The sequence below is a fragment of the Phyllobates terribilis genome, unplaced genomic scaffold, assembly GCF_046119375.1.
Source record: "Phyllobates terribilis strain yellow unplaced genomic scaffold, ASM4611937v1 Scaffold_5__5_contigs__length_657084704, whole genome shotgun sequence".
NCBI classification, from domain to species: Eukaryota; Metazoa; Chordata; class Amphibia; order Anura; family Dendrobatidae; genus Phyllobates; species Phyllobates terribilis.
Genome location: NW_027362765.1, coordinates 91,921,872 through 91,944,134, shown reverse-complemented (window position 1 = coordinate 91,944,134; position 22,263 = coordinate 91,921,872). Strand labels below are relative to the sequence as shown.

At 41.8% G+C, this 22,263-nt stretch overlaps 1 protein-coding gene across 1 annotated transcript in view; it reads right to left on the bottom strand.

The window, feature by feature from the left end:
* Positions 1-15,738, bottom strand: part of SOX9 (SRY-box transcription factor 9) — a 58,437-nt gene extending 42,699 nt beyond the window's left edge. The window contains exon 1 of the mRNA XM_073682537.1: positions 15,584-15,738. The gene's annotated coding sequence lies outside the window, so the exon portion shown is untranslated. The remainder of the gene's footprint in view (positions 1-15,583) is intronic.
* Between the last annotated feature and the right edge of the window lie 6,525 nt (positions 15,739-22,263).

Below are 22,263 nucleotides of genomic sequence, written 5' to 3'. Positions count from 1 at the left end.
TTTGCCACGACCCTCACCATATCCACCAGGAAGGCACACCACGAGTAGGGTCAGGAAAGCCAGAGAAGGTTTAACCACCAAGAGACCCGAGGGAGCCGGACAAAGGTGGATCCCTGGTGGGGACGGCCAGCAGAAAGAGAGAGAGAGGGGAGCTCAGGACCACGCTCCGGAACTGCCTGGGGGTTAGCCGAGTCCCGCACCCGGTGAACGCAGTACGGCTCGGGTGGTCACTCCCGGCCGAAGTGACTGAAGTACCATCTGTGAGTAAAAACCCTGAAACTGCACCATACATTTCTGACTCTCCTTGCTGCACCATCACAACCCCCATCATCTACACCTGCTGCCCTGAGGCCATACCCCTCCCGTTGGGGGTTATACCATCCCCGCTGCACTATCCTTCCACCGGCCTCAGCGGTCTGCCCTGCAGCGGCAGCTCCAAAGCTGCATTCAACGGGTGGCGTAGTCATCCAACATCTACTGCTAATAGACTCGCCACTTAGTTTGACTCCCTGGGCACGGACCGGGTCACCGCCACGAGACTACTACCCCCATCTGATCCGGCTCCGGGTAAGCCCCCGTGCGCGCGATGCCGCACGACACAGAAGGCCCAGGGGCGCGTCACTAACATTGATGATATCACTTGTAAAAGTTTGTATATAGAACCATTTAGCCCGGTGAGCCCAAGGAGCCCCAGCACAATATTGTCTCACCAAAGCTTGAAGGCTTCAGCCAAGATCCATAGTATTCGGGCATTGCTGTATAGAACCCCTTATTCTAGAATTTTAGTAACGCACCAATTCTCATAGTGACACAAGTCATGTACTAAACTGGTGAGACACAGACATATTTGCAGTTCTCCTTCCCCAGACTGAGTCTGTAATTCGTAGCCTTCTCCAGCCCCCTGACTCACAAAGTGGAGGAGGACGGCTGGTGGGTTGGTGACTTCTGGAACTTGTAAAAATGTTTGTTTTGGTTCTGTTCAGCCGACTTTGCTGATCCTGAACCCTCCCTTCAACTCCGAGTCATTTGGAAATCTTATCTGCCGGGCTCAGGTTCATTTGAAACTATGATTTATTTGAAAAATATCGAGGACTGCTCCCGGATCAGTTAAGTTTGCTGAGGGCGGGGGGCGGTTTATTTATATAGGCCTTATTTATTTAAAAACTTCACCTTTCTGTGCCACTGCATAATAAACACGATTCCAGCTTATTTAACAGAGACGGGGGCAACCAGCGTAGAGTAATATATGTTGATAGAGCCCAAAGCTTAACCCTTGGATGCCTGCACTGGTTGGGGGGTACACTTGTGCCTTAGGATGCTCCTGTCTCACGCACGGAGATCTCGGTTGACCTTGATTTCCCCCCTTATTATATTTATTTACAGACCTCAAGCCGCCAGGAAGAGTAAAATAGCAGCTAATCTTTTGAGGAGCTTGGAAATTCCAAGACCAATTGAAAAGTCTGCAGATAATGGAAATGAAATTCACAATGTGTTATGTATTTAACATGATACTTGGGGAAACTTTGTACTAAAATGCTTGTATTTTTGGATAAAAAGTATTTTTGCAATAAGGTTTTATTATAAATTGGGCACTGTTTGGCTTCTACATCCTCTATGTATCACTGTACTTAGCCGCCTGCAGAATGAGTTACCACTAGATTCACCAGTGAGCTGTACTGACAGCAAAGTTTGAACCCCTTAGCTCTCTTCTCTGATATCTTCTAAGCTATGACTAAGCTAAAATTAAACTTTGAAGGGGTGATAAATCAGCTTAGAAGATGCTCAGTAGAAGAGAGATAAGAGTTTTGCTACATTCACACAGCTGTGTGTCATTGTTCGTGATTCTTGGACCGGCCACAGGTCCCTCGACCCAACGCAACAGTGTCATAGGCATATATCAGTCTTTCAGGTTTGGGTTAGTTGACTCATGAACAGTCCATGCTTCACAGTCTGTACTTGTATGGATGTGTGAAGGAGCATTAAGCCGGCCATATTCATGAGACAGCTGTCATCTAAACGTTCATTTGGCAGAAAGCTGTCTCTCTTGACTCCCCTGTACACATGAGCACTCAACCAACCATTCATGGGTTTTATCAACAGGAAGAGAAGAAAAAGCTGCTGCCAGAAACCTCTGGCAGTGACATGTCTTCTCTGAAAACAAAACAATCCGGCATTGGAATTCCAATGGCCCGATCCCTCTAACCCCTGACATTATCATTTGGGAGAGAGTCAGGAGGCTTCCAAACACATCAGATGGTCAACTGGTCCTGCCGAAATTGGCTGGTTTGGATGACTTTTATCTCATGTGAATGGGGGTCTTTCCAGACTCTACTGCAAAAATAGCTTATTAGTCTGCTATGCACTGTTATACATAGAGGCTGTAGGAGTCAATCTGTCCATTATTTGTAATTCAGTAAAACCCAACTTCAAATATGATTTTCAAGCAGAAATTACTCCCAAATGGAAGTTTAGGTTCAGTGTTCCTAAAGGATCGGTTATCTATATTATACCAAAGCATTACTAACTGGGCAGGAGCTTAAGTAATTAACAAAGCTTGACATAATTTCTGTTTTGGAAAAAATTGGTCAAGGAATAACAGCTGAAAACTGCTGCAATGTCATATGGTAACCGTGAATCCATACAGCACATGAGCTTTGTGGTGCACAGTTGGGGTATGTTCACACTGCAGTAATCCCGGCCTAATCCTTGTATTTCTGCTGCAAATTTTCAGCTTAAGCTACTGTGAACCTGTATGAAGCTTAGTCCAATTCGATGGGGTTAATTCTTGGCTTTTGTTTGAGAAGCCCTCCCAAGAAAAAGGATTTCTATTTTGTGGCAATTTTTGTTCCACAGAGGGACCATAACTCCATGCAGAAATGTTATTTTGTGTTAATGGGTTGTAGAAACCTTATTCGCATGCCTCAGTCTGTGGGCAGGCAGAGACCCCACTTTGAGCCCCTCTGGACTATAATTTGCAGGTATTTCTTACTGCGTCCTCTGTTCTGCTGAACTGGATGGTCAGGCAGTGTATCTATGGGAGAGCTTTGTTACTCAGAGGTTGCACTTCAACTAGCCTCTCTAGGAGAAAAGTTCACCCGTGTGCACTTAAAATACTAAGTCTACTAACTTAAGAGTAACCAACCTGTCAACAGCAGCTTGCTGATGGCTTCCTGGAAACAAGTATAGATTTTCATACATTGCAAAAAGAAGTTGGGAAGAACTAGAAAATAAGTGAAAAGGAGTAAAAAAAATGATATAAAGGTGCATTATAGATCTGTTTTATATTAGTTGACTTTATGGCCTATAGGTGCAGCTTCATTATTTTTAAGGGAATTTCTTATCTGATGAGGCAGTAGCCCATTAGTTAGGATTATACAGTAGCATCCATGGCATATAACCTTAGATTGGAGTTGCACTAGATTTCATGGTGCCCATGGGTGAAATGCTTGGCAGTGGGTCTACTACACAGTGTATTCCCAGTTTTAATCTGTTTCCTCCTTCTCCCTTGGGTGTTACCATCACTGATATTTGGAGAAGGTTTGCTATAATGTAATCTTATGTCAATGTAGAAATACCTGCTACGGGAACATTTTAGCCACCCTAATTGACTTTATGCTTGTATTCTAGTATATATATATTTATTTATACACATATACAGTGCGGGACTGGGGTGCCAAGTGCCCACTAGTACCATTGAGTCTGGTGGCCCACTGTTCGGCTACATGCAAATGTCACATTACCCTCACTCACAAATTTGTCTCTATTTTTCTATGTAATAATATATGGGGTAATTTGTAAATAAATGTTGAGATGATGCCATTGTCTGCACATAGTGAAACATGTATTGTGCCAACTACTTCTCATTTAAGTGGTGTGGAGAGCATATCCCTGCATGGGGGCCCACTGAAGGATCCTCTTGTTCTCCTATGGGCCAGTCTGAGCCTGTATAATATATATAGTGAATTTTTCTTTTCCTGGAGAGCCCATCCCTGCATGGGGGCCCACCGGAAGATCCTTCAGTTTTCCTGTGGCCAGTCTGAGCATGTATAAATATATATATATAGTGAATTTTTCTTTTCATAAAGAGCCCATCCCGGCATGGGGGCCCACCAGAGGATCATCCTGCTCTCATGTGGGCCAGTCCGAACCTTTGTATGTATATATATATATATATATATATATATATGGTATATATAATGATTTTTCTTTTTGCGGTGAAACCATCCCTGCATGGGGGCCCACTGGAGGATCTTCCTGTCCTTCTGTGTGCCAGTCCAACCCTATATACAGTACAGACCAAAAGTTTGGACACACCTTCTCATTTTAAGATTTTTCTGTATTTTCATGACTTTGAAAATTGTACATTCACACTGAAGGCATCAAAACTATGAATTAACACATGTGGAATTATATACTTAACAAAAAAGTGTGAAACAACTGAAAATATGTCTTATATTCTAGATTCTTCAAAGTAGCCACCTTTTGCTTTGATGACTGCTTTGCACACTCTTGGCATTCTCTTGATGAGCTTCAAGAGGTAGTCACTGGAAATAGTTTTCACTTCACAGGTGTGCCCTGTCAGGTTTAATAAGTGGGATTTCCTGCCTTATAAATGGAGTTGGGACCATCAGTTGTGTTGTGCAGAAGTCTGATGGATATAGTCCTACTGAATAGACTGTTAGAATTTGTATTATGGCAAGAAAAAAGCATCTAAGTAAAGAAAAATGAGTGGCCATCATTACTTTAAGAAATGAAGGTCAGTCAGTCCGAAAAATTGGGCAAACTTTGAAAGTGTCCCCAAGTGCAGTTGCAAAAACCATCAAGCGTTACAAAGAAACTGGCTCACATGAGGACCGCCCCAGGAAAGGAAGACCAAGAGTCACCTCTGCTTCTGAGGATAAGTTTATCCGAGTCACCAGCCTCAGATTAGAGACCAGGTCAATGCCACACAGAGTTCTATCAGCAAACACATCTCTTCAACAACTGTTAAGAGGAGATTTTGTGCAGCAGGCCTTCATGGTAAAACCTTGCTAGGAAACCACTGCTAAGGACAGGCAACAAGCAGAAGAGACAAGTTTGGGCTAAAGAACACAAGGAATGGACATTAGACCAGTGGAAATCTGTGCTTTGGTCTGATGAGTCCAAATTTGAGATCTTTGGTTCCAACCACCGTGTCTTTGTGCGACGAAGAAAATGTGAATGGATGGACTCTACATGTCTGGTTCCCTCCGTGAAGCATGGAGGAGGAGGTGTGATGGTGTGGGGGTGCTTTGCTGGTGACACTGTTGGGGATTTATTCAAAATTGAAGGCATACTGAACCAGCATGGCTACCACAGCATCTTGCAGCGGCATGCTATTCCATCCAGTTTGCGTTTAGTTGGACCATCATTTATTTTTCAACAGGACAATGACCCCAAACACACCTACAGACTGTGTAAGGGCTATTTGACCAAGAAGGAGAGTGATGGGGTGCTATACCAGATGACCTGGCCTCCACAGTCACCAGACCTGAACCCAATCGAGATGGTTTGGGGTGAGCTGGACCGCAGAGTGAAGGCAAAAGGGCCAACAAGTGCTAAGCATCTCTGGGAACTCCTTCAAGATTGTTGGAAGACCATTTCCGGTGACTACCTCTTGAAGCTCATCAAGAGAATGCCAAGAGTGTACAAAGCAGTCATCAAAGCAAAAGGTGGCTACTTTGAAGAACCTAGAATATAAGACATATTTTCAGTTGTTTCACTCTTTTTAAGTATATAATTCCACATGTGTTAATTCATAGTTTTGATGCCTTCAGTGTGAATGTACAATTTTCATAGTCATGAAAATACAGAAAAATCTTTAAATGAGAAGGTGTGTCCAAACTTTTGGTCTGCACTGTATATATATGAATATTTCTTTTCTAACTGCTACTTTAAACATTTTATTACTTATCTTTAATCTCTTTTTTAACATTTGTAATGGGATTTTTATTAAATATTTATGATTTTACCCAAGAAAAATATAGCAGAGGGGGGTTTGAATATTTCCTCCTCAATGTATTCTGCAATCTGCAGCCATATATTCTGAGCACAGCACAAGATAAGATCCTGTCTTGTGAGGTTGAATCCTAGTACCCTAAGACACATGTGGAAAATCAAAAAGTCCAACTTCTCTCAGTAATGAGTTCAGTGCCGTGGTTGTAACTTCAAAAACTTTTCCAAATGACATAACTTTAAAAGATATGGACACCTTTGGGGACATATTATTTTCTTTACTTAGATGTATGCATTTTGGCTTTTGTAGGTTCTTTGTTTCTCTGCAGATCGCTGGCTGCAGAATGTGTTGCAACAATGATATTGGAAAATAATAACTCACCATTGTAAATCTACTGCGAGATTTTCAGCACAGAGAAAGCCATTCCTGCCCAGTACGGCACAACGAAGATCCAAAGAAAAAAAAGTTTGCCACCCGTATTCCAAATAAAATGATAAGCTTTAATCCAACATATTAAAAGAGTAAGACATCTTCAAGTATATCCAAATGAAATAATATCTATGAATAAGGACTGCGTTAGATACTTGAAGATGTCTAACTCTTTTAATATGTTGGAGTAAAGCTTACCATTTAATTTGGAATATGGCTGGAGATCTTTCTTCTTTGGATCTGCGGAATGAGTTATCTGAGAATTGATCAGTGAGCCCGTTCTTTCAGAGAGTTTGTAACTCTATTATCTGTCTTTCTTCTGAGCGGCTCTTGAAATTCAATTCAACTCTGATTTGCATGGAGGAGTGCAAAAAATACAGATAAAAAAGTCACAAAACTCTTCGTCAGAGAGCTCACTGCTAGATTCTCAGTTAGCTTATTCTGCAGCCAACAATAGAATGTGCAGCACACCAGCACGAAGGTTATAGAAGCCAAATGGTACACAATTTTTAATGAAAGTCAATTAAAAAAATTATTCTTAGCCCAAAATACATGCATTTAGCTTCTATCCCCAAAGATATCCATATCCTTTAAACAGGTTTTTCACATAGTAAGGTCCAAACCAACTCCATGTTTGTATGTTCCACTATAGCTGTTATATACAGGTGGAGAGACCCAATATGAGCTTAGAAAGCCGAGACATCAAGGAAAGATTCCACCTGAAAGTATCTCCTGAATGGTCTTCTAAACAGGTCAAAAGATGATGGAGGAACTTCTCATAAGTATTGGTCCAATGACAAGAAATGATCCTGGTCAGTGGCATAACTTAAAGCTTGTGGGCACCAGTGCATAATCTCCAACTAACAAGGGTCTTCCCTAGTATTAGTCATCTTCTATTGGCCAATGGGACTTTTTGTGCTCCCCAGGCTCCAGGGCCCAGGTGCGGCTGCAAGACCTATACCCAGTATAGTTTCACCCCTGCTCCTTGAAAATACCACTACATCCCTTCCCACAAAGCAGTAGAGGGCTTGGTCCTTGTCTTCTTTTGAAGACCATTGGGTTTGTTCCTCACACCTTCCAATACCTTAAAGGTGTAGTCCGGGACTTTAACATTGATGGCCTATCCTTAGGATAGGTCATCAATGTCTAATCAGTGGGGGTGCGACAGTCGGCACCCCCACTGATCAGCTGTTCCCGATATCGGCGGCTGGAACTGCTTAATTATGGTGCTGCACAGCTCTGCGGTTGGGTACTGCACAGCTACCCCTTATTGATTTGAATAGAGGGTGGATGTGCAGTACCCGGCCGTGGCCACTATGCAGTTGACGGAGCTGTGCAGCTCTGTAACTGAACATTTCAGGCCCACACTGGGAACAGCTAATCGGTGGAGGTGCTGGATGTCACACCCCCACCGATCTGTCCCTGACAACCTTTAAATAATGCAGGTTGCCTCTGGAAGAGACCCCCTGGCAGGTCCCTGCTCTATCTCTATGCCACATACACTTTTGGGGGGAATGTCTATGTAATGCGTGAACATTTTGAGCTTCCAAAACCAAGGTTAAAAAGGTTCTCCATAGCCCTCCCTGGTCCAGTGCTGCTCCAGTCTGAGTGTTTAGGCTGCAGCAGTGACATCACGTCGACAGTGTACATCACCGCTGTAGCCAATCACTAAGCTCAGTGGCTCATGCCGCCTACCTCAGTGATCGGCTGCAGCAGTGATGTTAATTGCCATTGCAGCCAATACACCAAGACCCAAGGGGGAGCTGGCACTAGACTCAAGGAGAACGAGTACCTATTTTACAGAGTTTCGGGTCCATTTTCCTGAAAATAGAAAACCCCTTTAAATTTAAGAAGATGCGCATAGAAGAAGGAAGGGAAATGGAAAAAAGAAACAATAGATGTCAGAGCTACAACATTTCCATATTATCTCATATGGTTGAGACAACACTGAAGGCTGCAGGATGTTTTATTTTTAAGAAATGCTGAATCAGGGATTTGTAGAAAATGTAGGAATCTTTAGAGAAGGCACCATGTGGTTTGCGGCCTCAGGTAACAAGTCTATCATCTGTACAGACAAATGCCTAATTAGAGGAACGAGGACGCTGGGGATTGGGAGCCAGCACAGTGCACCCACAGGTGGGCCTGGCGGGGCATGAATGATATGGTGGGCTTCAATGACTGCGAAACAAACTGAGGGCAGTGTTGGATACGAGATGTTGAGTGCTGCACTAAATGGCGCTCTTCAACCTCATCTAATGAGAATTTTACAGATAGAGCGGAACTGTTTTTCCCCTCTATATTTTCTACATCATGGTGCAACTTTTTGGGATATTAAACTCTTGTAAAAAAAAAAAATCAAGTTCAGGCATTATTTATATCATTTTTCCCACCATTTGCATTGACTTTTTCAACAGAGAAGCTTATTAAAATATATAAAAAAAAGAAACTCCCAAAAAAATCCACAAAAAGTTACAAGCAAACTGCAAATTTTGTGTCCGCTGCTTATATGTGTATGCTTTTCTAGAACTGAAAAACAGCAAAAGAAAAAAAAGAAAAAATTTCACCGAAAATTCTTATAAAAAGTGATATGGAAAGAGCTGGAAACGCGTCGTCATTGTCAATAGCTTAAAATGGTACAAAAAGATGTGAGTGAAGGAGGCCTTAGTCATCTGTGCATGTGTAAACCTACAGCAGTACAGCAATGTATAAACCTACAGCAGTGCAGCAATGTATAAACCTACAACAGTACGGCAATGTATAAATCTATAGCAGTACAGCAATGTATAAACCTACAGCAGTGCAGCAATGTATAAACCTGCAACAGTACAGCAATGTATAAATCTATAGCAGTACAGCAATGTATAAACCTGCAACAGTACAGCAATGTATAAACCTACAGCAGTACAGCAATGTATAAACCTACAGCAGTACAGCAATGTATAAACCTACAGCAGTACTGCAATGTATAAACCTATAGCAGTACAGCAATGTATAAAACTACAGCAGTACAGCAATGTATAAACCTACAGCAGTACAGCAATGTATAAAAATACAGCAGTGCAGCAATGTGTATACCTACAGCAGTACAGCAATGTATAAACCTACAGCAGTACAACAATGTATAAAACTACAGCAGTACAGCAATGTATAAACCTACAGCAGTACAGCAATATATAAACCTACAGCAGTGCAGCAATGTATAAACCTACAGCAGTACAGTAATGTATAAACCTACAGCAGTGCAGCAATGTATAAACCTACAGCAGTACAGCAATGTATAAACCTACAGCAGTACAGCAGTGTATAAAACTACAGCAGTACAACAATGTATAAACCTACAGCAGTGCAGAAATGTGTAAATGTACAGCAGTGTAATGCACACGCCTGGGCTGAGTGGCGTGTGCGTGTATATGTAGTGATTCCACTGGACCGTGCCAGAGAGTGAGTGCCTGGAGGGGCGTAACTAAGTATCCACCCGATCCGACCAGGGTCGCACGACGGCATACGACGCCAGTGCACCAAGGAGGAACCGAGCAGAGGGACCAGGTGCTACTCCAGGACAGACCCTGGACACGGCTGTTGACCCACACAGGGGAATACAGGAACAGGCAGGTTAGGCTGGCACACAGACTGCTGGGTATAGGCAGACACGGCTGGTATGCAGACTGGCTGATGCTGGTAAGCGCGACTGGTATGCAGGCAGGGAGGTACTGGCAGGTACGACAGGTTGGAGCACTGAGTGGATAGGACCCAGTACAGACTGGGACTCAGGGACAGAACCGCAGATGCGGTGGACAAACAGCAGAGTGAGGCCGCCCAGAGCGGCGAGCAAGAGCAGAACAAGACGAGACCGCCTGGAGCGGTGAGCGAGAGAAGAGCAGGACAAGGCCACCTGGAGCGGTGAGCGAGAGAGGAGCAGGACGAGACTGCCGAAGCAGCGAGCAAAGGGTCAGAGCAGAGCGAGACTGCCGGAGCAGCGAGCAAAGGGTCAGAGCAGAGCGAGACTGCCGAAGCAGCGAGCAAAGGGTCAGAGCAGAGCGAGACTGCCGGAGCAGCGAGCAAAGGGTCAGAGCAGAGCGAGACTGCCGGAGCAGCGAGCAAAGGGTCAGAGCAGAGCGAGACTGCCGGAGCAGCGAGCAAAGGGTCAGAGCAGAGCGAGACTGTCGGAGCAGCGAGCAAAGGGTCAGAGCAGAGTGAGACTGCCGGAGCAGCGAGCAAAGGGTCAGAGCAGAGCGAGACTGCCGGAGCAGCGAGCAAAGGGTCAGAGCAGAGCGAGACTGCCGGAGCAGCGAGCAAAGCAGAGCAGAGCGGAAACCGCCGGAACGGTGAGCAAGGCAGAGCAGGCAAGAACCGCCAGAGCGGTGAGCAAGGCAGAGCAGAGGGGACAGGGCTCTGTTCACAAGTAACGGACTGGAAGGGAAAGGCAGAACCAGGTACACACAGGATACTTGCAATGAAGTAGCGAGTGGACTCTAAACTCACAAACGGGAGTACAGGGACAACGAGTAGGAGTTAGGTACGGGATCAGATTCTGCAGGAAAAGGGAAGGTACGGACATAGAGAAAAACAGGTAACAGGCTAGGAGAGTATTCAGACAGGAACAGACACAGCAGCAAGATACAATAGCGGGTCTAGGTATGCGGCCCCTAGAAGGCGGAACGAAAAGGCTAGGAGCGTGTTCAGACAGGAACAGGCAAGATACAGGAACAGGTCTAGGTATGCGGCCCCTAGAAGGCGGAAAGAACAGGCTAGGAGCGTGTTCACACTGGCCTGGAAATACAGCCTCCAGGATAGGCAGAAGACAACAGGCTAGAAGATAGTTCAGACAGGACACAGTTCAGACACGGGAACTGATACCGCAAGACAGGAAGCATAGACAGGACCTGGCACATCAGTGACTGGAAGCCAACTGACAGAACACAATGCTCAGGCATGGATTCCAGGGAGGAGCTGGGTTAAATACCAGGTGACAGACAGCAATAGGCTGAGGACGCACAAGGGGTGTGCCTGCAGCAGCTACAAGAAGCAGGAAGTGATCGGGCGCCGCCCTTAAGCAGCAGAAACAGAGGCAAGCAGACAGCATGGAGGAAAGCCAGGCTAGCAGACTGGACTGGAGATCAAGTGCGCTCTCTTGCACAGTGGGAGATGGACCACTATGCAAGGACGCCGCCAGGTATGTTACAAGCAGTGCAGCAATGTATAAACCTACAGCAGTGCAGCAATGTATAAACCTACAGCAGTACAGCAATATATAAACCTACAGCAGTACAGCAATGTATAAACCTACAGCAGTGCAGCAATGTATAAACCTACAGCAGTGCAGCAATGTATAAACCTACAGCAGTACAGCAATGTATAAAACTACAGCAGTACAGCAATGTATAAACCTACAGCAGTGCAGCAATGTATAAACCTACAGCAGTACAGCAGTGTACAGTACAGACCAAAAGTTTGGACACACCTTCTCATTTAAAGTTTTTTCTGTATTTTCATGACTATGAAAATTGTACATTCACACTGAAGGCATCAAAACTATGAATTAACACGTGGAATTATATACTTAACAAAAAAGTGTGAAACAACTGAAAATATGTCTTATATTCTAGGTTCTACAAAGTAGCCACCTTTTGCTTTGATGACTGCTTTGCACACTCTTGGCATTCTCTTGATGAGCTTCAAGAGGTAGTCACCTTAAATGGTTTCCACTTCACAGGTGTGCCCTGTCAGGTTTAATAAGTGGGATTTCTTGCCTTATAAATGGGGTTGGGACCATCAGTTGTGTTGTGCAGAAGTCTGGTGGATACACAGCTGATAGTCCTACTGAACAGACTGTTAGAATTTGTATTACGGCAAGAAAAAAGCAGCTAAGTAAAGAAAAACGAGTGGCCACATTACTTTAAGAAATGAAGGTCAGTCAGTCGGAAAAATTGGGAAAACTTTGAAAGTGTCCCCAAGTGCAGTTGCGAAAACCATCAAGCACTACAAAGAAACTGGCTCACATGAGGGCCGCCCCATGAAAGGAAGACCAAGAGTCACCTCTGCTTCTGAGGATAAGTTTATCCGAGTCACCAGCCTCAGAAATCGCAGGTTAACAGCAGCTCAGATTAGAGACCAGGTCAATGCCACACAGAGTTCTAGCAGCAGACACATCTCTACAACAACTGTTAAGAGGAGACTTTGTGTAGCAGGCCTTCATGGTAAAATAGCTGCTAGGAAACCACTGCTAAGCACAGGCAACAAGCAGAAGAGACTTGTTTGGGCTAAAGAACACAAGGAATGGACATTAGACCAGTGGAAATCTGTGCTTTGGTCTGATGAGTCCAAATTTGAGATCTTTGGTTCCAACCACCGTGTCTTTGTGCGACGCAGAAAAGGTGAACGGATGGACTCTACATGCCTGGATCCCACCGTGAAGTATGGAGGAGGAGGTGTGATGGTGTGGGGGTGCTTTGCTGGTGACACTGTTGGGGATTTATTCAAAATTGAAGGCATACTGAACCAGCATGGCTACCACAGCATCTTGCAGCGGCATGCTATTCTATCCGGTTTGCGTTTAGTTGGACCATCATTTATTTTTCAACAGGACAATGACCCCAAACACACCTCCAGACTGAGTAAGGGCTATTTGACCAAGAAGGAGAGTGATGGGGTGCTACGCCAGATGACCTGGCCTCCACAGTCACCAGACCTGAACCCAATCGAGATGGTTTGGGGTGAGCTGGACCGCAGAGTGAAGGCAAAAGGGCCAACAAGTGCTAAGCATCTCTGGGAGCTCCTTCAAGATTGTTGGAAGACCATTTCTGGTGACTACCTCTTGAAGCTCATCAAGAGAATGCCAAGAGTGTGCAAAGCAGTCATCAAAGCAAAAGGTGGCTACTTTGAAGAATCTAGAATATAAGACATATTTTCAGTTGTTTCACACTTTTTTGTTAAGTATATAATTCCACATGTGTTAATTCATAGTTTTGATGCCTTCAGTGTGAATGTACAATTTTCATAGTCATGAAAATACAGAAAAATCTTTAAATGTGTGTCCAAATTTTTGATCTGTACTGTATGAAACTACAGCAGTACAGTAATGTATAAACCTACAGCAGTGCACCGAGCCAGAGGACCATCCCGATGCACAAAAGAGTTCATTCACCAACTCAGCTCTGCTATATCTGTAACTCCGACCATCTATAATCCATTCTGCACACACTGAGGATTGACCAGTGATGTCTTATTGGAGGAACACATTGTTATTCCTCTCTCCATCTGTTATCCAGGAGCCGCCACAATCTCTCCAGGATGGATCATTCCTAAATCCGATACAAACCGCAGATCAGGATCTACCTGCAGCCGAACAACGGCACAAACTATGTAGGAAATGTACAACAGGGACATTACAGATCCTCAGTTCTAACCCTACCATAATCTATCTATCTATCTATCTATCTATCTATCTATCTATCTATCTATCTATCTATCTATCTATCTATCTAATATCTATCTATCCCTCTATCTATCTATCTATCTATCCCATATCTATCTATCTATCTATCTATCTATCTATCTATCTATCTATCTATCTATCTATCTATCCCTCTATCTATCTATCTATCTATCTATCTATCTATCTATCTATCTATCCCATATCTATTTGTCTATCTATCTATCCTATATCTATCTAACCTATATCTATCTATCTATCTATCTATCCCTCTATCTATCTATCTATCCAATATCTATCTATCTATCATCTATCTATCTATCTATCTATCTATCGATCTATCATCTATCTATCTATCTATCCCATATCTATCTATCTATTCTTCTATCTATCAATCTATCTATCTATCTATCAATCTATCTATCTATCTATCTCCTATCTATCTATCTATCTATCTATCTATCTATCTATCCCATATCTATCTAGCTATATATTATCTATCTATCCATCCCATATCTATCTATTATCTATCTATCTTTCATATCTATCTATCTATCTATCTATCTATCTATCTACTATATATCTATTATCTATTCATCTTTCTATCTATTAACTATCTATTATCTATCTATTCTATCTATCTCATATCTATCTATCTATCTATCATCATATTTATCTATCCTTCTATCTATCTATCTATCTATCCCATATCTATCTATCTATCTATCTCATATCTATCTATCTATCTATCTATCTATCTATCTATTTATCTATCTATCTATCTATCTATCTATCTATCTATCTATCTATCTATCTTTCATATCTATCTATCTATCATATATCTATTACCTCTTTCCCATATCTATCTATCTATCTATCTATCTATCTATCTATCGATCTATCTCATATCTATCGGTCTATCTCATATCTATCTATCTATCTATCTATCTATCTATCTATATTTTTTAGTATATTTTAATAATTTTATCATTTTTCTATACCAAAATCAATTGTACATGAGAAATAAAATCACAATTATGCATGCACCTTCTCAACTTCAAAAAACCAAATACATGAGAAGTAATAAACAGCAGTTATTATTATTATTATATCCAATGACATACTGATAGGTAATGTAGATTGTGAGCCCCAATGGGGACAGCGATGATAACAATGTCTGTAAAGCGCTGTGGAATATGATGGCGCTATATAAACAGGGAAGCACGGAGAGAGGTGGCCTACAGAGTATCCAAGGGTCAGACATGACTTAATGGATGGAATCAGAATATAAGCAGGTATAATAACTAAATAAACGATTAATAATAAATTACGCAGCATGTATACATGTCAGGAAAAAGAAATAATTGCAGCGATGAAGCAGATCTGAGTTTGTTCTTTGTTCTCTATCTCCTTCGTTCTGTGTACGTTTAGCTACAGCCAAATGCCAGACCGCAGGTAAAGTGAGAGCCCCTGACTGCTGCCAGCTGACAAACTCAGCTCTGCTACATCTGGAGATGAGAAAAGGAACTAGTGGAAGCAAAGACCAGAAGAATCAGATTGCTGCTCCTGATTGATGAAGCATATGGCGCTTACTTTGAGATAACCAGCAGCATTTGACGCCTCCGACTGCACCAAGTTCTGCGCAAGAACTACGTTTTTTAAAGGGAAATAGTCTTCCTTGTAGCAAAGTGGTCCCAAAGCGACGTTTCCTAGCCAAATGATCAGAAAAGCAGGGAAATGCAACGTACCTTGTGGACTTATTGACTGTCAAGGTCTTTGTGAGGAGCCTGAACTAAGTAAAGGACTGGGAATAGCAGATCCGAGCCCAGCCTGGGCTCTCCTGGTCACACTGACCCAGTCTGTGCACTGATTTACTGTACTCAATGCTCATATACAGTGAACATGAAGCAAAATATTGTTGAAAGTCATTTTGCCTGCCTACTCTTATCTGCGCTGGAAGGTAAGCACTTTGTGCTGCCTTGGCAGAGCCTGAATGCAGGTATTGTTAGCGCAGCATAGCCCAGCACAGGAACAAAGGCATGAATCTGCCGTCCCCGCTATTCCTCAGCTGTGTTGGCGGAGCTGGGAAAAAAGATTCTTTATTTCACCTTGTTATTTCTTCTTCTTCTTCCACAGGATATGTACGAAGTGATAGGAGGAAGAATGACTGCAACCCATAATGTACCAGTGCGGAAAAGTGGCGCTCCCATCCAGCAGCCATGATACGGCTTGTTAGATACCCAGAATCCTCTATTCTTTTTATATGACAACTATTGGGTTTATACATATTAGGTATACGGGGCATAACAAGTAAACATGAGGCCCCATAGCAAAATTGGGCATTACGCCCCACTATAACATGTGACCAGTGATGCCATCATAGAGGGAGAGTGTTACAGCACAAAGATAATGCACACAGTGATGTCACATTATAGGGAATATAAGCACCGTAGTGTCACAATACAGGAAAAATATACACAGATATCACAATTCAGAGATAATAAATGCAGTGATGTCCAAATACAGGAATAATGCACACAGTGATGTCACAGAACGGCGATTATAAACACAGTGATGTCATAGTACAGGGATAAACACAGTGATGTCACAGTACAGGGATAATAAACACAGTGATATCATAGTACAGAGATAATAAACACAGTGATATAGTACAGAGATAATAAACACAGTTATGTCATAGTAAAGGGATAGTGCACATAGTAACGTCATAATACAGGAATAATAAACTTAGTGATGTCACAGTGCAGAGATAATGCACACAGTGATGTCACAGTACAGAGAGAATAAACACAGTGATGTCACAATATAAGGAAAATCTACACAGTTACGTCACACAATAACCACAGTTATGTCACAGTAAAGGGATAATGCACATAGTACTGTCATAATACAGGAATAATAAACACAGTGATGTCGCAGTACAGGGATAATAAACACAGTGATGTCACAGTACAGGTATAATAAACACAGTGATGTCACAGTACAGGGATAATAAACACAGTAATATCACAGTACAGGGATAATTAACACAGTGGTGTCACAGTACAGGGATAATAAACCCAGTGATGTCACAGTAAAGGGATAATACACACAGTGATATCACACTACAGGGATAATAAACACAGTGATATCACAGTGCAGGGATAATACACACAGTGATGTCACAGTGCAGGGGTAATAAACACAGTGATGTCACAGTACAGGGGTAATAAACACAGTGATGTCACAGTACAGGGATAATAAACACAGTGATGTCACAGTACAGGGATAATAAACACAGTGATGTCACAGTACAGGGGTAATAAACTTAGTGATGCCACAGTGCAGAGATAATGCACACAGTGATGTCACAGTACAGAGAGAATAAACACAGTGATGTCACAATATAAGGAAAATCTACACAGTTACGTCACACAATAACCACAGTTATGTCACAGTAAAGGGATAATGCACATAGTACTGTCATAATACAGGAATAATAAACACAGTGATGTCGCAGTACAGGGATAATAAACACAGTGATGTCACAGTACAGGTATAATAAACACAGTGATGTCACAATACAGGGATAATAAACACAGTGATATCACAGTACAGGGATAATTAACACAGTGGTGTCACAGTACAGGGATAATAAACCCAGTGATGTCACAGTAAAGGGATAATACACACAGTGATATCACAGTACAGGGATAATAAACACAGTGATATCACAGTACAGGGATAATACACACAGTGATGTCACAGTGCAGGGGTAATAAACACAGTGATGTCACAGTACAGGGGTAATAAACACAGTGATGTCACAGTACAGGGATAATAAACACAGTGATGTCACAGTACAGGGATAATAAACACAGTGATGTCACAGTACAGGGGTAATAAACAGTGATGTCACAGTACAGCAATAATAAACATAGTGATGTCATAATACAGGGATAATAAACACAGTGATGTCACAGTACAGGGATAATACACGCAGTGATGTCACAGTACAGGCATAATCTACACATTTATGTCATATTACCAAGCTAATGCAGACAGTGATGTCACAGTACAGAGAGATTTAATACAATGATGTCACAGTACAAGGAAAATCTACACAGTTATGTCACAGTACAGAGATAATATACCCGGTGATGTCACAGTATAAGGACACTGCACCCAGTGATGTCACAGTACAGGGATAATGTACACAGTAATATCACATTACAGAAGAAATGGAGACAGTGCTGTCACCTTACAGGGAGCGATGGGTCCGGTGATGGCTGCCCTTTGGTTTCATCTCCAGGTGACATCCCTCCTGTGATCTCTGACCTCTTACAACCTCACCCTTTACAACATGTGACCTGGAAATTTGGTTCAAAGAGGATGTCTGACATTATCTGTCAATACATTTCCCCTAATTAAGTGCCAATGACTCCAGTGTCATCCTCAGTTAGTCAATCACTTCTCCGTCTTCCTTGTCTAATTTGCGCTTTGATGGGCTTTCCCTCCCTTCTCCATTCAGCCGTCCCTATTGTATTGTTTTGTTATGTAGAATCGTTAAGGATTCCAAGTAATTTTGTATTTTTTTGGTCATTTTGCTGCTTTTTAGTCGCCTTTTATGTGGTTTTCTGTGTGACCTCATTTCTTATCAAAACTTGTGATCATGATCTTATGACTTGTAGAAATGTCACCCTAGCCCAAAAGGGCACACATCAAATTTGCACAGAAGACCAAAAACTAGCAGTTCCCCTCTGCTTGAACCCCCAGCAATATCATATAATCTGTGGGGGAGACTATTGTATTTCCCTGCAGCACCCCCAAAGGTGACATTAGGCATTACATAAATAAATTCTTTGTGGCTGCTCTCCACTTTTGCTATTATTATTATTTATTATTATAGCGCCATTTATTCTATGGCGCTTTACATGTGAAAAAAGGGGTATGCATAGCAAAAACATTTACATAATCTTAAAATAGTAGATTATTCTCAATATGGCGTCCTCCTCTATTAGGATGAAATTATTCATGTAGTTTTTTAACTACAAGTTCTTGAGTAAAAACCAGGCGTAAAACTAATGGTTAAAACCATAAAAGTTCTTTCTTTTCTTTCTAATTTCCTTTCAGATCAGTCCAGACTTTGGCTATAAAAACAGGAGCAAAAACTGAAAATTAGAAAAATAAAATAAAATGAAAAATTCATCCAAGTCAACCCAAACCACCATAAAACTGATCCATTCACCCAAGACAAATAAGCTTAATATGAAAGACACAATAAAAAAAAAATCCCACACGACTCTTGTCAAACCAAAACTATACTGCCGACACAAAACATAGCAAAACACCCAGAACACAACAGTATATTGCTGTAAATTTTAAAATGTAAAAAATCGAAAAATATTAATTGATGTTTTTTACCATTTGAAAAACTTTATAATGAAACGAAACAAGAAAAATATTTCTAAAAAATATTTCACGCGTCACAAAAAATTCCCAAATTTATTTTTTCTAGGGCCGTTAAGGGGTTAAACGAATACTGCTGTGGATGGCAGACCATAAGGAATTGTGGACCGCAGTATAGTCAGATGTATATAGCATATCTCCTGCCTCTTTCACTCTTCTTATCATCCCTGGAAATCTCACAAGGTCAGCTTTGATTGACAGGCGACTTCAGTGGGAATCATTCCTGTATATCATTAACACAAGAAAGAACCTATTGCCTGAGGCTAAAATTGAAGGCATTTACCCCCTAACATGTCCAGCACTTGACATAGTATTTGTATCACTTACATATAACCTATGAGAAACAAATAGAAGTGCCCTTTCCATTGTAACTGTGATTATGGCTTAATCCAATGAACACAAAACATGAGGATATTGTGTTCTGCTGGTGCAGTCACTCTGTACATACATTACATTACTTATCCTGTATTATACTCCAGAGCTGCACTCACTATTCTGCTGGTGCAGTCACTCTGTACATACATTACACTACTTATCCTGTATTATACTCCAGAGTTACACTCATTATTCTGCTGGTGCAGTCACTGTGTACATACATTACACTACTTATCCATTACTGATTCTGAGTTACATCCTGCATTATACTCCAGAGCTGCACTCACTATTCTGCTGGCGGAGTCACTGTGTACATACATTACATTACTTATCCTGTACTGATCCTGAGTTACATCCTGTATTATACTCCAGAGCTGCACTCATTATTCTGCTGGTGCAGTCACTGTGTACATACATTACATTACTTATCCTGTACTGATCCTGAGTTACATCCTGTATTATACTCCAGAGCTGCACTCACTATTCTGCTGGTGGAGTCACTGTGTACATACATTACATTACTTATCCTGTACTGATCCTGAGTTACATCCTGTATTATACTCCAGAGCTGCACTCACTATTCTGCTGGTGCAGTCACTGTGTACATACATGACATTACTTATCCTGTACTGATCCTGAGTTATATCCTGTATTATACTCCAGAGCTGCACTCACTATTCTGCTGGTGCAGTCACTGTGTACATACATTACATTACTTATCCTGTACTGATCCTGAGTTACATCCTGTATTATACTCCAGAGCTGCAGTCACTATTCTGCTGGTGGAGTCACTGTGTACAGACATTACATTACTTATCCTGTACTGATCCTGAGTTACATCCTGTATTATACTCCAGAGCTGCACTCACTATTCTGCTGGTGCAGTCACTGTGTACATACATTACATTACTTATCCTGTACTGATCCGGAGTTACATCCTGTATTATACCCCAGAGCTGCACTCACTATTCTGCTGGTGCAGTCACTGTGTAAATACATTACATTACTTATCCTGTACTGATCCTGAGTTACATCCTGTATTATACTCCAGAGCTGCACTCACTATTCTGCTGGTGCAGTCACTGTGCACATACATTACATTACTTATCCTGTACTGATCCTGAGTTACATCCTGTATTATACGCCAGAGCTGCACTCACTATTCTGCTGGCGGAGTCACTGTGTACATACATTACATTACTTATCCTGTACTGATCCTGAGTTACATCCTGTATTATACTCCAGAGCTGCACTCACTATTCTGCTGGTGCAGTCACTGTGTACAGACATTACATTACTTATCCTGTACTGATCCTGAGTGACTTTCAGTGTGATACATTACTATGTACATTGAGAAAAAGGAGAGGAACACCAGAAGCAGCTCCATGAAATATAAAGCTTATATACGACAGTCAGTGATGTGTCTCACATATCACTATTTTGATTCCAATTTGACCTTAATTAATAAGTTGTTTAGACACCGACTTTCTGGAAATCTTAATTTTCCAATGAAGTTGTTGACTAAAAAGATGTTTCACGATAACAAACCCTAAGAAACAAATGTGTAAGACTGCCCCCAGCACTATACAATTAAGTCTGCCGAGAAATTAATTTCGGTGCTCGATTCAACAAGCTCCATCTATGAGCATCTTGCCCTGGATCAGCAATGGCCGCTTCAGGAAATAAGAGGTCAGACTGAGTAATGTCTCAACCCACAATGCCATACCTAACGTCCAAAACAAACAGGCAGTGTAGCAATGCTATCAGCTTGCCATGCTGATTCCCACGCGTTAGCAATATGGATAACGTGATGTGATTCTAGAAGCACCCTTCCTTGTGACTTATTATCGAGCCTCGGAATCCAAACCCTTTGCTATTATTGGCATGCAAACAACTTGATGAGCACTTGCATTGTTATTCTACTGAGGAATATAATTTGGTTTTACCTCATAAAGAAGTACCACAAAGGTTTTCAAAACAGCCTTGGGAGCTAGCCTTAATTATTAGGGTTGTTTTGTAAAAACCCGAGTTCTCACGTGGTTTGAAGAACCACCCAACTAGAGACGTTCTAATTAATTACCTTGACCTGGGACGCTGAGAAGGTTTATAGTATGTGTTCAGATTGTTTTGTACACAGTAAACTCTTTTTGAGATAGTTTGTGTTGAAAAGTGGTCTTCTAGAAACATGGTTCTCTTAAAACTGGAGGACAATATTCAATAGATATAAGGGAATTCTCGTGTTTTGAAGAACCACCCTACAGGAGGTGTTCTAGCTAAGTATGATGACCTGGGCACTGCGATAGTTCACAATAGAGGTTCAATATGAATCAGAAAGGTCTTCAAAACAGTCTTAGGAGCTAGTTGCAGTTATTAGGGTTGTTTTGTAAAAACCCAAGTTCTGACATGGTACGAAGAACCAACCTACTAGAGATGTTCAAATTAATTACCTTGACCTGGGATGCTGCAAAGGTTTACAATATGAGTTCATACTGTTTTGTACACAATAAACCCTATTTGAGATAATCACCCAAGTTTGTGGCTCAAATTAGTCTTCTAGAAGGATGGGAAATCCTTATATGGTTTA